The following is a 13,514-nucleotide window of genomic DNA, read 5'->3' on the forward strand; positions in this document are numbered from 1 at the left end:
CACTGCTGATCACAAAGAACAGGTGTCTCTGTCGATGATGTTAGTGTTTTCCTATGTATGGAAAGATGCAAAGATCTAGTTTTATTAAATTTTTTTTTCTAAGACAGCTTCAACTATCTACAGGGCTATTTTTTTTTTCCAAAGCAATGTTTTTCTATGTATGGAAAGATGTAAGAATCTGTATTCATTATTTTTTTCCTGAGATATTTCCTTTTTTTTTTTTGTCTTTTTTAAAGGGCAACACCCATGGCAGATGGAGTTTCCCAGGCTAGGGGTGGAATCAGAGCTGCAGCTGCTGACCTACATCACAGCCATAGCAATACCTGATCTGAGCCAAGTCTTTGACCTACACCACAGCCCATGGCAACACCAATCCTTAACCCACTGAGTGAGGCTAGGGATCAATCTGTGTCCTCATGGATGCTTGTCAGATTCATTTCCACTGAGCAACAATGGGAACTCCTCCTGAGATATTTCTAACCATCTAAAGCATCACTTTTTCCAAAGCACAGAGTGCCTTGTCTTGGTTTACATCCTGAATTTACTTCCAGATGTAATGACTTAATCCTTGTAGAACTAGATGGTGAACAACAGTCTGTTTTGTACTTACTTTGCAGTTGCACCTCTGTTTCCCTCTGGTTACCTTCTTGTTTCGTCAACTTGAAATAAATCAGAAAGAGAAAGGCAAACACCATATGATATCACTTATATGTGGAGTCTAAAATATGGCACAATCTATCTACAAAACAGAAACACATCATGGACATGGAGGACAGATTTGTGTTTGCCGGGGGAGGGGGAGGGAGTGGGATGGAATGGGTGCCTGGGGTTAGTAGATGCAAGCTACTACATTTTGAGTGGATGGGCAATGGGATCCTGCTGCATAGCACAGGGAACTATATCCAAATCACTTATGATGGAACATGATAGAGGATACTGTGAGAAAAAGAATATGTATGTGTGTGTGTGTGTGTGTGTGTTTGTGGGTCACTTTGCTGTGCAGAAGAAATTGGCAGAACATTGTAAATCAACTATAATAAAAATTTTTTAAATATGCACAACTTTAAAGTTGAGAGCTAAGATTTTTTTATTTGGGGCAAAATAGGGACTAGAGCCTTCAGCATTTCAGATAGCCATGAAAAATCATCCAAAGAAGTAGGCAGGGAGATCAGTGTATAGGTGGTTTTAGTGAAAGGGAAGGTCCATGCAACCAAGCACACCTTTTTCAGAAGTTTGCTACTGGTCTTGTGAAGTTACTACTAGTCATGTGGAGTAGATGTCACCACTAAGGATGTTAGTGGGACGTTAGTGTTTTTCTAGATATGAGGAAATGAAAGAATTGGGATCATAAAATCTTCTTCTGAAAATATCTAACTATCTGAAGACCTGTTCTACCAGTTTTCCCAGAGCACAGGGTGCCTTGCTCCTGATCTCCATCCTGTGCTTTTTAAGGGGGTGTTGAGGGTTGGCAGCTGTAGTGGCTCATGATTCAATCCCTGTAGAGGTGGAAGTCAAGGGTCAATCTCCAGTTTAGAGTTTTCATACAACTAGTGATACAGGATGATGCAAGACTTCAGTTCCATTTGAGGGCATTATAAACTTGTAGTCAATGATCAATCTGTATTCTCTAATCACCATTTGTTAAAACTCCAAAGCCTAATAATAGTTCTAATAAACAACATAATTTTAGCATTTTACCCTTACAGTTTAATCTTTTATTCTGGACAAAGATATTTCATGATATTTTATAAAATTGGCTTTAAGACTAGACATACATTTTTGTTTTAATATGGAGAGTTCATTTGAATCAAAATTACTCTGTACTTTACTATTTTTTCACAAAATTTAAATATGAAGAATATGCTTTTTTGGAACATAATGTATTTATCACAACCAAAGAATATCTTCTTTTTTTTCCCCACTGATATTAATCATTATGTTCCCAAAAGTTTTCACTTAGAGCCAGGAATTTTAAAAGCTATGAAATAGCATTTAAGTGTTATTAGACAGTAATACAAACTAGGAATATGAATGCAGAAGATAAATATTGCATAGAGATAGCATATTGGTCCTTAAAAATATGTGTTTTACTCTCTTTCTACAGTGTTATTCCAAAAGAAAATAAATAACGAAACTGGTGCCATGCTCACTTGGCAGGGGGTTTTCCATTAATATGCATTTTCCTGTACAAATTTGAGTTTTATGGAAACAAGCACTTAGTACTTTGCCTGTAATTGATGCTACCATCAGAAAGACTGAAGTCATGCCTTCATTGTAATCCAGTGATAACACCACCATAATAATTTTTCATGCTTCCCACTCTATAATATTAATGAACAAAAACATAAAGCATTTACCGAAGGCCAAATATGTCATTTTCATAAAATAATACTAAAATATGGAAGTGTTTAAGCACACATGATTTCAAATTTAATATTTGTCTCAATATTACCAATCGTGCTCATATCATATTTCATTTTTCCAGGCAGAAATAAATCTTACTAATGTAGCCTTCTGCAAAGGATGAGACTGTCTTGCTCTGCCCCCTTTAAACAACTCAGGGTTGACCACAACAGCCCTTAGCACTTCTTCCAGTCTCTATATTTTTGGTATGAGAGCCTACGCTGTGTAGAGCATAATTCACTAAGTGTAACTGAATATCAGACAATGTGGAGTAGGGCCATTGTTTAGGGTTCTCCATGCTAAGCAAATGGTAAACACTCTAAGACAGATATAATCACTTCCATTCTGGCCTACCTTTATTGTCTGTCTTATTCTCATTTTGGCTGACTCCTAGCTTCTGTTATAATCTGCTCTTTAGACAGTCCTCAAAAGAGATTGGGGGACTCCAATTTAAATAGGGAGCCAGTGTTACAGTAGCCTAGGCATGCGCAATCAGTTTTCCAGTCCTCACACTGAAGGAGAAAAAAGTCTTGTGATAAGCTCCAAATAGGTGATCTTGAATGAAATGTAACCATTTCTTTTCTGCTGAGAGAAGCTCTGAAGTTTCTTGACATTTATTATAACTTTACATCTTTGTCTTGAAGTTTTACTAAAATGTTGTTTCCAATCTCTCCATGGCAAATGGAGTTTCCCAGGCTAGGGGTGGAATTGGAGCTGCAGCTGCTGGCCTTCACCACAGCTACAGCAATGCAGTATCTGAGCTGTGTCTGCAACCTACACGACAGCTCACAGCAACACTGGATCCTTAACACACTGAGTGAGGCCAGGGATCAAACCTGTGTCCTTATGAATACTAGTCAGATTCATTTCCACTGTGCCACAGTGGGAACTCCAGATGCCAAGTCTTAGCAAGTATCATGGAAGAGAAACCTTTTCTTCTCATTGCATCAATCTTTTTTAAATGCCTCCCAAAGTAGTGTTGCTTGGGCCCCCATGTTTCATACATGTTAAACACATACTTTCCTATAGGCAAGCTTCTCTTTGCATGGCTCTATTACTAATGAATTTTAGGTGTCATAGTTTAGTTAAGTAGTGGTAGTCTCCAAAATTTCACTTACCATGGTATATTAACCGTGGAAAATACAAACTTCACTGCCAGCTCTTCAGTCCACAAATAATGGTATAATAGCAGATGTGCAGGGTGATTAGTGATCATGATGGATCAACCACATCACTTCTGTCAAAGTCTGTTGGTCATGGGTCCCTGTGCAGTTGTTGTTATGTGGTACTCAGACAGAAAAGCATGTAGTTGTGTTACCCCCTTACCTTCCAGCTGTTAACTCACCTGACACTTTACAAAAATGAATGATTAAGAGGAAATTGGCCAGGAAAGGCCCCAATCCAGAAAGGAAATGAAAAGTGATAATGCTGGAAGTGAAATTCAAATCCAACTTAAGTGGAATTAAAAGAGGAAACAGTGAATTATGGGAATTTCAGTATTGCTGCTGTTTGAAAAGTTCTACGTGTACTGAGGGTGAACATCCCAACACAAATGAGGACAATAGCTGTGAGGAAAAGGACCAGTGGGGGTGATATTAACCACAAACTTCACATTAAAGAAACTCTCAGAGAAACTTCATGATGTTGAAAGCATGAAATGCTTATAAACTGTTGAAGCTGATGCAGACTTAGAAAGAAGTAGGAGTCAACTAGAGATTCTCATTCTAATTGAAGTAAGTCAGAAAGAAAGATAAATACCATATGATATCACTTATATCTGGAATCTAATATATGGAACAAATGAACCTATCTACAGAATAGAAACAAAGTAATGGACATAGAGAATAGACTTATGGTTGCCAAAGGTGGAAGTGGAGGGAGTGGGATGGACTGGGAGTTTGGGATTAGTAGATTCAAACTATTACATTTAGAATGGATAAGATATGAGGTCCTTCCATACAGCACAGGGAAATATATCCAATCTCTTGGCATAGAACATGATGGAAGATAGTACAAGAGAAAGAATGTGTATATATATGTATGTCTGAGTCACTATGCAGTACAGCAGAAATTGGCACAACACTCTAAATGGGCTATACTCTAATAAAAAAAATTTAAAAAGACAAAATTTAAAAAGAAAAAAAAATTTAAAAAGACAAAATTTTAAAAAGAAAAAAAAAAAGTATGAAAACTCGCAAATCCCAGAAAAGTGAACACCTGCTTTGTGTCCTTATAGAATAAAAGGTTACATATGGGTAGGAGGCCTCACTCTTCAAACTACTCTTGATCAGCTTTCTCCAAAGAAATAAAACACATTCATTCCCAATGTTTCTAGTGTTTTATATTGTGGTTTATCAAATAGAGATAAATAATTGTTTTGCTGTTTTTTTCTCAAATTTATAACCAATGGTAAAAAAAAAAGAAAAAATTTTTAGTGTTTTAACCAAAATTTTAAAGGTCACAGAAAATTGTTATTTTTACCATGTATCTAAAGAAAATCTTTGGAGTTCTTGCTGTGGTATGGTGGGTTAATGATCTGGTGTTGTCTCCGCAGTGTCACAGGTCCAATCCCAGGCCCAGAGCAGTGGGTTAAAAGACCCTGTATTGCCACAGCCTGTGGTACATGTCATAGCAGTGGCTTGGATTCGATCCCTGCCCTGGAAACTTCCATATGCCACAGGTGTACTTGAAAAAAGAAAAGAAAAAGAAAAAAAATTATCCTTAGAAAGAAGAATTCTTTGCATGGTTTCAGCTTGAAGTCATGGTTGGGCCTGCCCTCCTGTGCAAACAGAGCCTCCAATATATATTGCATGGCTCTCTTCACAAGACCCACAGTGCAGGTGAGGGTTGGTCCAAGAGTGGCTGTGTTACTGCCCATTAAACCCAGAGCTTATGTTCCTTGCCAGTGACTAAGCACCCATGATGATTCTCAGTCCTTCGGCAAAGACACTTTCATTGGACAATCTCACCCTTTGGGTAGGCATGACAAAGTATGCAGAAAATGTGGAAGGACATATGATTTCAATTATTTTTCCAGGCAATGCCTCAGCTCCCATGCAGACACAGCCATCAGTTCCCACAAGCTCATCTTTGCAGTGCTCTACACATTTCCAGTGATGACTACATCTATCATGGTGGACACTGCCAGCTGACATTCCTGTTCTATAAGAAAAATTATTGTGAAAGAAAAAAAATTGTTGAAATAACCTACAGATGTGTCAAAATCCCAGTTATCACTACAGAAGAGTTCCAATAGTATTTAATTTTGAGAACAGTATAAAAATATATTGATTTTAGGAGCTAAGGAAAAATGGTCTTAATTTTTAAAATACTGTATAATTAAACAGAGAATATTGGTGTTCCTATGGTGGCTCAGTGGGTTAAGAACCTGACATAGTGCCTATGAGAATGTGGGTTCAATCCCAGGCCTCACTCAGTGGGTGAAGTATCCAGTGCTGCCACAAGCTGCAATGTAGTTTGCAGATGCAGCTCAGATCCATTGTTGCTGTGGTATGGACTGCAGCTGCAGCTCCAATTACACCTCTGGCCTGGGAACTTCCATATGCCACAGGAGTGGCCATAAAAACAAGGAAGAAAGAAAGAGAGAAAGAGAGAGAGAGAGAGAGAGAGAGAGAGAGAAACAAAGAAAGAAAGAAAGAAAGAAAGAAAGAAAGAAAGAAAGAAAGAAAGAAAGAGAGAAAAAGAAAGAAAAGAAGAAAAGGAAAGAAAATTCTGTCTCTTAGAAAGAGAGTCTTTTCACATTTTCTCTTGACTTGAATACATATTTGTATCACACTGTGAATGTTTTTTATCTTCTTGGTCACCACTTGAATAAAGTTTCTCATTTCCCAATGCCAAATCACAGAAAAAAGGAGAAACTGTAATTTACTTTTATTTATTTTTTGGGGAAGTTTACCCTTGATAAAATGGAGCAAAATCAATGTGTTTCTTTTCTCTAGATAAAAGATACTCACAAATTCAACTTTTGACATTTCCAGAGATATACAACTAGTCACAGCTGTACTGAAATAGTCACATTATTTGCTTGATTTTGAACATGTATTTGGCCATACAGCCTTGAAAAAGATTACATACAAAACAATTTCCAATTGCAATTTGATGATAGAGGTCACATACTTTAAATTATGTGTCTAGTGGCTCATTGCTGTAGTTCGAGAGGCTTGGAAATGGGTTGTGCCGACTGATGGTTGCGTAAGTGGATGAAGAATGCTGGATCCGCTCAGCAAAGCACCAATCGCCAGCTCAAGGATAATGCAAACAGCCTCAGCCAGCCGCCATGCAACTCCCAGAAGGAGCAAAGACCTTGGGTTCACTCGCATTTAATATGGGATAATATCCTTTTTATAGTAAATATCCTTTACCTTAATAAAACATGAACCTCAATATATGAGCTGTTCTTTAGATAATCTTTTTAATGCTAATACTCTTTCAGAACTGAAGATTGAAAAGCATTTTTTTCTATTTTATTAAAGTATAGTTGATTTATAATGTTGTGCCAATTTCTGCTGTAGAACAAAGTGACCCAATATATATTCTTTTTCTCATATCATCTTCTATCATGTTCTATCCCAAGAGACTGGATAGAGTTCCCTGTGCTGTACAGTAGAACCTCATTGCTTACCTATTCTAAATGTAATATTTTGCATCTATTAACCCCAAACTCCCCATCCATCAGAAATAGACTCACAGCCATAGAGAACAGACTTGTGGTTGCCAAGGGGGAGGGGGGAAAGGAGTGGGATGGACTGAAAAGCATTTTGGATTCCACTGTTAAACCTCAGCTGAAGCACATACACATTAAAAAAAAAACAATCTGGGAGTTTCCCCTGTGGTTCAGTAGGTTAAGGATATGGCATTGCTGCAGCTGTGGCACAGATCACAGCTGGGGTTCAGATATTACCCCTTGCCAGGGGAATTCCATATGTCATAGGTGCAGCTGAAAAGAAAAAAAAAAAGAAAAAAGAAAAATATTTACTTAAAATTTGGAGACTATGTGCATATTAAATAGGTGGGCTATTTTTTAATCAAAATTAAGTTAAAATAAGTAAAAGCCTTTGTTTAGCCAAATTCATAAAATTTTGCAACTACTGTTACCAATAACAGAACATAGCTTAAATTAGAGGAAGGACTTTGGGACCAGGGAGCCCCAAGATAGTGGAAAGTCTACTTTCAACTTTGCCACTAATTAAAATTATTGAAAACTTTTGGAGTCCCCCAAACTGAGTTACCTCCTGAAATTGTGATTAACCTCTCTATTCAGAACTTTTTTCCCTTTCTTGTCCCCTCTGACTGCAATCCTGTGCTAATGAAACACTAATCAACCAGAGGCAGATGACTATGGTTGCTGTGGCTGATAACATTTCTAATGTACTGACCTTGCTGCTGTCAGTCCACCATCAATGTGCAAACTTGGGCTGGTTCTCCAGGACAGGATGAGCTCAGAGATTCCTGGGTCACCAGGAACAGACCAGAGACTCATACACTGAGGCATCCTGGTTCCTCAAACTACAATCAGAAATGTAGTTTGTCTCAAGATGATGATTAATCCAACATCTTCATTCTTCTCCTTTAAAACACCCCCAAATCAAGTGAGAGTGGATCTGTGGCTTCTTTTCCCCTGCCTTTCTTGGTGTACTGCAATAACCCCTTACTTTGGTGCAAACTTTTGTTGCCTGAGATTGACTTTCTGCACCGTGGGCACATGAGCCCTTTTGCTCGGTTACAAAAAGGAAAAAGAAAGGGAATTATCTTTTGCTGAGAGTTTACTCCATGTGAAGCAGTCAGACCCTTGGTTTGTGTATCTCAGTTCTCTCAACCATCCTGTGAGAAGTATTTTATCTTCCTGTTATAACTGCCAAGTGGAATCACAGGGCTTCCCAAAGCAAGAAGGCAGCTGGCAAGGGGCAAGCTCAGAATTAATTCTCTAAGATCTGTGCCCTTCCCAACAGACTAAATCTCATTCCCTTTCAAATAATCCAAAATACATTGGATTCCTTTTCACCATCAAATCAGTTTCAAATCCAATTCCAGGGTTTCTTTTGACTTTGAGGGTTCCCAAATGCCACTCATGCTCTTCCCACCACCTCATGATGCCACCAATATTTTATAATCTTAGATTGATTTATTTATTGTAATCTTTGATTGACTGATTTTCTTAAACTGGCCGCACCTGTCACATATGGAAATTCCTGGATCATTGGTCAAATCGGAGCTACAGTTGCTGGCCTACACCACAGCAACAGCAATGCTATATCCAAGCTGCATCTGTGACCTATGCTGAAGCTTGTGGCAATGCTGGATCCTTAACCCACTGAGCAAGTCGGGGATCTAACCCGAATCCTCATGGATACTAGTCAGGTTCTTAACCCACCGAGCCACAATAGGAACTCCCCTTAGTTATATTTAAATAATTGAATTTGTATTTTTATTTTTACCCTAAGTAAAAAAAGGGTATCTGCCTCTGTGTAGTAATAAGGTTAACTGAAATAATCCAGATTTAAAGGTAGTACACAAACTGAAGTCATGATTATTCTTCTATTATGGAACAACAAAAAAAATCTGTTTTCCAAACTTAAAAATATTTTAGAAGTGTGTATGGCCATATCCTTTATTCACTACTAAGAAAAACCATGAAAAAGACAATATTCATATGGTAAGAAATAGGAGGTCATCTGCTGTGAAGGGAAGATACAAATTAAAAATAAGAACCTCAGGAGTTCCCACTGTGGCTCAGTGAGTTAAGAAGCCGACTAGTGTCCATGAGGAGGCGGGTTTCTTCCCTGGCCTGACACAGTGTTTTAAGAATCTGGCTGCAGCACAGGTCGAAGATACAGCTAGAACCCCATGTTGCTATGGCTGTGGTGTAGCCTTGCAGCTGCAGCTCCATTCAACCCCTAGCTATGGGAACATCCATATGCTGAAGGTGCAGCTCTAAAAAGAAAAAAAAAATTTAAAAAAGAGCCTTAATTCTCCTTGTTGAAAATAAGAATGCCACCCCCCTTTAAAGCATTTACTTTAGACCATCTATAATTGTGAGTTCTTTCTCTGCACCTTTGAAATTAATGTAAATCTTTTTAAAGCTAAAGAAGCCTCTTGGCAGTTTTGTGGCCCAGAAATGTCTTTCTTAAGGACTAGGAAACCTCTCTTTTGTCTTTTTTTGGGAGGGAGGTGGCCTGCACCAGAGGCCTATAGAAGTTCCCAGGTTAGGGGTCCAATTGGAGCTACAGCTGCTAGCCTACACCACAGCTTATAGCAATGCTGGATTGGAGCTGTGTCTGAATCACAGCTTGCAGCAATGCAGAATCCTTAACCCACTGAGTGAGGCCAGGGATTGAAGCCATGTCCTTATAGAAACTAGTCGGGTTACCGGGTTACTGATGAGCCACAATGGGAACTCTGCAATCCTCTCTTTGAAATGTAATCACCCAGGAAGAGTGAGTCCCCACCTCTTAGTTCTGTGGAGGGGAAGAGCCCACTTTAGCACTGGGCTTTTTTGCTCCCAATGACAGAACTATCTTCTATCATAAAAATATGAGAGCTTTCCTTTGGATAAAGCCAATTGGCTAACATAGTCACCCTAACTGACTATAAAATGTGAATTTAGGATGAACTGTGTGACAAATGGTATTGTCAAATCCTTTTACTTAAAGACTAGTTATGTTTTAAAAACTTGTACATAATTGTTTCTGCTCAGCTATACAAAAAGCAAGATTTCTTTCTACCTACGTAGAAGAATCCTAAAATCCTTTAGCTGATTGCCTGTGATATTTCTCCCTTTCTGGTTTTATGTGTTTATTCAATAATTAAATTATTTTCTTTCTTTTCTACTTTTATGGGGGAGTTTCCTGAATTGGAAACAGATTTTGTTATTAATCATACTGCCCAATGAGAGAAGACAGGTCTTCAGGGAATCAGGAGTCCTCATAAAACCTGAGTCTTGCCTACAGTCAGAAAGTGAGAATTGCCAGGACAATACACAGTGAACATTTCATCAGTGTATATTTGAAGGATGTTTCTGAGAGGTAAAAGGAATCCACACGGAATTTTTTTGATATTGAAGAAGTGTGCTTCATGCCCCTTCAGAAGAACAGCAGTTAGTACAATTTTCTATAAAAGTTTTGATGAAATAAAGTTCACATTCTATGGTAATGAGGTAGGAGGTAGAGCTCTGCTGGAGGAGAAAAGCAAAATGACCACTTCAATCACTCCTGAGGTCAAGGAGAGCTCCCCAATTACACATGTGCAGTAAGACTCCTAGAGGGTCAAAAGGGAGGGAGCCCTAGGCCATAAGTCTGGATACTGTCCCAGAACCCTTTGCTCTGGAATCCATCTTTGCCAAAAGATGTATACACATATCAGGGAGGGTCCTGTGTCCAGTCAGATGTGAGAAATAAAACAAGATAACTGGCTAAAACAAAGACCCAGAAGAACTGTGCTATATAAGTGATTTAAATATCCTCTGTGTTATGCTCCTCACTCTGGGAGACGCCTGCACCTGCGCTCCTCTTTAGGGTGTGTACAACTGCCTTGCTTCTGACTTAAATAAACTACTTTTCTGTGTGCTCTCCCACATGTTATACTGTGGCTCTAACAATAAACTTTATACACATTTTCACAGTCTTTGCCTCCTTGAAGCATTCTTGTTTTCAACAAGAGGCAAGAATCAGGGCAATTCTACTTTTAGCCTCTACCTAGTCTAGTGGATAGAATTCCTGGTTTTCATCCAGGCTGCCCACATTCAATTCCTGAGCAGAAAATTAAGATCTTGCTCCAAGCTATCAATCACCACTTTGTCTCCGAGACCAGTAAGACTGTTACCAAGCCTATTGCCCCAGAATCATACCCCTGCCCCTCCCTTGAATGGAAAGGAATTACTCATCTAAGTTTCAGGAGGAAGCCTTAAAGAGAAAAAACAAGAACTAGTTAGAACCAACCAGGCCCAAGAGGGTAGAAAATTTGACTTCCAGGAAATCTTGAGCCTCATTATATGCTCATGGTAGTACATTAGCTGAATGACACACTCACAAGTGCCGTAACAGTTGACTCTTGACTCTTGTCATGATAACAACCAGAGAAGCTCAAAGAAGGTCTAAAAAGGAGAGTTAATCAGTTCCTGGTCCAAGCCACACCCCTGGCCCTTGGAAATTCATGAATATTCCCCCCACTCTTTCCAATTCCCTTCCTTTTACCTTGACCATCCTATATATTTCGTGTCTCCACCTAATTAGATTGAGAAGTGATTTGAGAATTAAGCTGACACTTTTCCATTCTTTGGCCATTGAATAAAACTTTTGCTGCTCTAGAGTCCACATGGGTTTCATTATTGGCTGTGTGAATCTATTCAGAAAAAGAGCTTCCCTAGCTGAATCAAGATGTCTCTACCCAGGCTTGCACCCTGGTGTGGGTCCAGTTGACCAATTTGGTAACAAGGCAAGAGACATTTAAACAAAATTTTCCTTGCTCCATTGGACATCCTCTCTCCTCATTAGTGTGGGTTGTGCACCTGCATTAAGCAGACCTCCTTACAAGGTCACCTTCCTTACTCTTTTAGGGGCTGCAATGACACATGATGTTCTCACTTTGTAGATCTGTACTGTGTCAACTGTCAATAATGTCATTTAATGTTCAGCCCTCCATCTCAAAAACATACAAATTTGCTTTGACCTCTAATGGGTGCAATCATTATCAGAGTTTCTGAGAGGCTGTTCCTGGCTAGAATGAAATTTTTGATTCCTTTCTTAGATTGACTAACTTTTTGCTGAGAAAGTCAAACTGCATTGATGGATGTGCTGGGTATGGGAATATGAGGGGCTACCTATTTAAGTACAAAATAAGGATGAAAAGTAATGGTTGGGAGATGTATTAAACTCAGGCATTATTTACCAGTGTTTATTCTCTTGTTGGGAATAAATGATATCCAGCCCATAGGATGTTGTGCTAAAAAAGGGTAGGTGGAGGGAAGTTTTGGAGACCACATACTCTGTTTTAAATGTCCACAACATTCATTAGCCTGTTAAAAGTTTTGAGATATCTTACAGTTAAGAAATTTGTCTCACTTTGATCTAATTTTCCCTAAATTTATTTGATGTTTTGTAAGCATGTAGGGGAGGCCCCTGGAGAAAGATAAACAAGCATGGCTTTCTTGATGTAACAAAAGCTGTTTAGACATCAACATCTGACCCCAACACATGCCCTTTAACAGGTCTCAGTAGTTAACAATCTTGAGGGAACAAAAGAATGCAGGAACAAAGAACTATTTTCAGGCAAGCAAAGTAACAATAGCAAAGATAATAAATCAATTGTCAGACTCCCAGTTCTGTTTCAATGGTAAAGAGCAAAGCAATAAGCACTTGCTTGAGCTGTTTTGCAAAATTCAAACCCCATGAAGCACTCAACCACCAAACCAATTAGAACCTAAGGGAGGAGGATATTGACCTTGTCTGACCTTGTTGACTTCAAACATCAAAGATTGGACTCAGGAGTTCTGTCAAGGCTCAGTGGAAATGATTATGACTAGTATCTATGAGGATGTGTGTTCAATCCCTGGCTTCGCTCAGTGGGTTAAGGAACTGGCATTGCTGTGGACTGTGGTGTAGTTCACAGATGTGGCTTGCATCTGGCATTGCTGCGGCTGTGGCGTAGGCCAGCAGCTATAGCTCCGTTTCAACGCCTACCCTGTGAACTTCCATATGCTGCTGGTGTGACCCTAAAAAGCTAAATAAATAAATAAATAAAGCTTGGACTCTGTAGACGTTTGCCTCAATTCTATGTTGAATTCTCCTCCACTCACATCTCTCATGAATACGCTTGTAGCCTTAGCTTTAACCTCCCCAATATTACTGTTCAGGCTGACACTGCTCTGGGCAAGATCCCTTGTGCTCTTTTTAACCTGGTGCAAGTAGTAAATGCTTCCTTCTATCAATCTTGGTCTTGGTTGTGTCCCTTGGCTCAACATCCACTGAGAGGCAAATCCAGTTTTGGGGTAACACTTTGAGAACATTTTATAAACTGGTTGTTAAATCCCCAAGAATGCTAGTGTTCCACAGAACAAAGATCTATATTATCAGTGAGGAATCACTGATAATGTTTTT

This window comes from Sus scrofa, chromosome 8 (assembly GCF_054392235.1).
Source record: "Sus scrofa isolate SSC_HxYL_T2T_F1_AM1 chromosome 8, Sscrofa_HxYL_maternal_Yorkshire_Landrace_v2.0, whole genome shotgun sequence".
Taxonomy (NCBI): domain Eukaryota; kingdom Metazoa; phylum Chordata; class Mammalia; order Artiodactyla; family Suidae; genus Sus; species Sus scrofa.